We start from the raw sequence: 4,910 nt of genomic DNA, 5'->3' as shown, positions 1-4,910 counted from the left end.
TATTATATGACATTATTTTCGAGATTGTAAGACATGAGTTAGACTTACACTAATACTTGAAAATATTCTTGAGATCATGAATATAATATGTAAAGATGTACATATATTTGTTTGATTAGAGTAAGAGATCAAACTGTTTAAAGTATTATAATGGTTTAGTTGGAAAAATCATTTGGAAAGGGAATTAAAATTCTCGTGAATTTATACTCCCGTTATGGAGACTAAAATCTTCGTGATTTTCTACTCCTGCTTCGAGATCAAAATCTGCATGATTTGTATTCGTTCATTGAGATTAAAGTCTTCGTGACTTTCTACTCATTTGTCGGAAATTAAAGTCTAAGTGACTTTATACTCGCTTTGGAGATTAAAATCTTAGTGATTTTCTACTCTAATTTATTATTCGGTTTGAAGATTAAAAAACTTCATCGTTTATTAAATTTGATTGTGTCACATATTACTCGGTTTGAAGATTAAAAAATTCACCGTTTATTTGATCTAGTTGTATCAGATGTTACTCGGTTTGAAGATTAAAAACTTCACCGTTTATTATTTCTGAATGTGTCAGATTGGTTTGAAGATTAAAAACTTCACCATTTATTAATTCTGGCTATGTCGTGACACAAACAACAATTCTTTTGGTTGGCTCTACAAAGTAATAGAGGCGGCGTTTTATGTTTGGAATATGGTATTTTTCACCAAACGATTGCCCCTTACTTAGCGCAATCTAATGAAATTGCGGAAAGAAAAAGTAGAACGTTAAAGGAGATGATGAATGCGTTGTTGATAAGTTCTAGTTTACCACAGAACTTGTGGGGGGAAGCTATACTTACAGCTAACCGAATAATCAACCGTGTACCTCATAGTAAAACACAGTCCATTCCCTATGAAAAAAGGAAAAGAAGGAAGCCCAGCTTGAAATACTTCAAAGTGTGGGGGTGTTTAGCTAAGGTACAAGTTTCTAAACCTAAAAGGGTTAAGATAGGTCCAAAAATGGTTGATTGTGTATTTATTGGATATGTAACCAATAGCAAGGCATATCGTTTTCTGACTTTCCTGCTAGAAAATGAGCCTCGCACCTTCAAGGAAGCAATGTCTTCCTCAGAAGCACAATATTGGAAAGAAGCTGTCAATAGTGAAATAGAATCCATATTAAGCAACCATACCTGGGAATTGGTTGATCTTCCTCCAGGTAACAAAATATTGGGTTCTAAATGGATTTTCAAGAAGAAAATGAAAGAGGATGGTACTATTGACAAATACAAGGCAAGACTTGTTGTCAAAGGATTTAGATAGCGAGAAGGTCTTGACTATTTTGACACATACTCGCCGGTAACAAGAATTACATCCATTCGGATGCTAATAGCGTTAGCCGCCTTGTATGATCTTCAAATCCATCAAATGGATGTAAAAACAGACTTCTTAAATGGTGATCTAGAGGAAGAAATTTACATGAACCAACCTGAAGGGTTTGTGGTTCCGGGAAAAGAAAAGAAGGTGTGTCGACTTGTTAAGTCCCTTTATGGACTAAAACAAGCACCCAAGCAATGGCATGCGAAATTTGACCAAACAATGTTGTCAAATGGCTTTAAGATTAATGAATGTGATAAATGTGTTTACATTAAGAACGTTCCAAATCATATAGTCATTGTTTGCTTATATGTTGATGATATGCTAATAACGAGCAAAGACATTGCCGACATTCAAGCTACTAAGCGTATGCTTGCTAGTAAGTTTGATATGAAAGACTTAGGAGTTGCCGATGTAATTCTAGGAATTAAAATCCAGAGGACTCCTCAGGGTCTAGCTTTGTCTCAATCACATTACGTGAAAATGGTACTTGAAAAATTCTCACACTTGGAATTTAGAAGTGCAAGAACTCCAATTGACTTAAATCATCATCTTATAAAGAATAAAGGTGAAAGTACGTCTCAATTAAAGTATGTGTTGGGAAGCTTAATATACATCATGAACTGTACACGACCTGATATAGCTTGTGCAATAAGTAAACTTAGTCGATTCTCAAGTAATCCAAACAAACATCACTGGGTGGCAATGAAACGAGTTTTGGGATATTTGGAATATACCCAAGACTACGCTTTGCACTACAATAAATATCCTGCGGTTATCGAAGGATATAGTGATGCAAATTGGATAACCGGCTCAACAGAAACAAAGTCCACAAGTGGATATGTTTTTACTGTTGGTGGAGGAGCCGTATCTTGGAAGTCTTCCAAACAAACGTGCATCGCTCGCTCTACAATGGAATCGGAGTTTATAGCTTTGGATAAAGCCGGTGAAGAAGCTGAATGGCTTCGAAATTTCTTAGAAGACATTCCGTTCTGGCCAAAACCTTTGGCTCCTATTTGCATACATTGCGATAGTGAGGCTGCAATAGGACGAGCAGGGAGCGTTATGTATAACGGAAAGTCTCGTCATATACGACGAAGACATAACACCGTTAGACAACTACTTTCTAGTGGAATTATCACTATTGATTATGTAAGATCAAAGGATAATGTGGCGGATCTGCTTACAAAAGGCTTAACTAGAGAGGGAGTCGAGAAATCATCTAAGGGAATGGGACTATGGCCGAGGACAAGTCAACATGACGGTAACTCTACCTAGAATTTTGGATGTTCCGAGATCTAGGTTCAAGGAGCTCAAACAAAGTTGTGATTGACCGGTTCAACATTGTCAAAGTAAAATCTTTGGTCCCTTCTCGTGGTGAAGACAGTGTTCAGTAACAAGGATAGAACTTTACACGTTCTTTAATGATTACCTAAGTTTGATGTGGTATTTATCAAATAGTGTCAATCTAAAGGATTACACGTTTAGGAATCACCTATGTAAGTGTGAAGTGGAAGCCGCTTCATCTGTAAGGCCAATTCTCTACGCACTTATGAAACCAGGCGGTGTTCATGGCTGAAACGAACACAACAATGAGAACCAAAAGACGGTTAAGGGTTGGTTGTGTGACATATGGTTGTCTAGGTATACACTAAAGTTCGACGGTTCAAAGTTATCAAATCTACCGATTGACCGAGTATATCCGACATATGTTCACTACGGAAAGTTCAAAGGGAATCCTACTTATCCAGATGCAATTAATCCTTACTTGCAAATCACACAGCTTTCATCTATGATCATTATTGTTACAGCCATTCCCATTTATGTGGGGGATTGTTGGACTTTAAAGCATTGGGCTTCAAAGACTTTAAGCATTAGACTTTAAAGTCTAAGAGTGTGAATTGGAAATGGTGGGAAATAAAATGGAGGGAAATGAAAATTTGAATGAAGTGAGCTTTTGTCTTGAACTTTGTCCCTCATTGGTGAGGGACAACTACATTTGTGTGTATATATATAGAGTCACTTCTTAAAGCTCTTAAAAGGAGTTGAAGAGAATGAACCCTCGCGCCGTCGTCGTCGCTCGCTCGGCTCGGCTTCGGCTTTGGATTTGGATTTGGATTTGTCAAATGATCGATAAGATTATTTTTGGACAAAATTTATTTAATTAATTACTTAATAATTATTTAAATGTCAGTTAGTTAGCCGCTTTCCGGGCGTGACCGCGATAGGACCGCGCCAGAACACTGTTGCAGATTCAGAAGGCCACTCTGGCCGTGATCCTGGCGTAACCGCGGCAGGACGCGCAAACTTCTGAACAGACACCCTTTCCAGAACAAACATCACACCTCTTCCAATAATTGCCTATAAATTCTGAGGCATGGATTTGTTTTTAACACACTGAAAAAATTACAAAACTTCCTTCTTTCTGAAAATATTGCATTCTAATTCGCAGCCTCTCTCTCTCAAATTCGTAAGTGTGATTTTGCTCCGTTTTTTGAGTTCGTTGGTATCCTGCAGTTTGTATTGCCACTGTTGCAGGAAGGTTTATTCCGTTTCATCCTGGGAGGATTTAATCCATTACCTTGGAAACGTGTGAGGGGGTTAAAATTCCTTAAGGACGCACAAGCAAATTGTGGACTCGGAATATTTCTTATTCTTTACTGTTTTCCAGTTTCTTTTATTCTTCTAACAGTTTTTTGATTTTGTGTTTTAACACAGTAGTGGATCACAGAAGTTGCTTACCACGTTTGGATGGAGAGAAACAGACAAATATTTGAACAAAAAAGTAGAGTATGGGAGCAGATTACAAAAGAGATAGCTTTTGTTATTAGTGTTAGAGTCACCCCTAGAAATAAGTTGTTTGTGTATAACTTATATTTTTAGGTAGTTGAGTATTCAATGTAAATGGATAGATAGCAAGTTGTGTTAGCTATGCTAAAGTTTTGTAATTAGTACTTGGTGATTAATAAAATATGTTAGTTACCAAAAAAAAAAAAAACTAAAATGCAACCTTGTAATTACACAGTGTAATTACCACCAATTCTCACCTCCCCCTTGAGAATTGGTGAGTGTAATTACACCCCTCCGATTACACCCAATTCCATGCTGACCAAGTAATTACTTGGCCAAACAAATATGTCAAATTGTGTAATTACACCCAATTACACCCAAATCCAATTCCTAATTGGCTTTCCAAACATGCGCTTAATAATTTAATATTCGAAATTTCAGTAATTCCTACTAAAAATACGTTTACTCATAAAGTCGAATACAAGACTTTTAGAAGTTGAGGAATTCTATTGTTGCTTGTATAACTATACTAATAAGTATTAAAATTCGTCTTTAACTTGTCAACCTTGTTGTACAATTTTTATTAGGGGTGTACAAAGAAAATCGATAAACCGCACCGATAGTTCGAGTCAAACCGAGAAAATAAACCTAATATGATTTGGCATTGGAAAAAAAATCCGACCATAATTAATTTGGTTTGGTTTTAATAAAAAAGTCAAATCGAAGCCAAGCTGACCCGACAGTACATTATCCAATTTTTAATAATATTTTAT

Source organism: Nicotiana attenuata, unplaced genomic scaffold (assembly GCF_001879085.1).
Source record: "Nicotiana attenuata strain UT unplaced genomic scaffold, NIATTr2, whole genome shotgun sequence".
NCBI lineage: Eukaryota > Viridiplantae > Streptophyta > Magnoliopsida > Solanales > Solanaceae > Nicotiana > Nicotiana attenuata.
The sequence above is the reverse complement of the archived record's forward strand: the minus strand, read 5'-3'. Positions refer to the sequence as shown.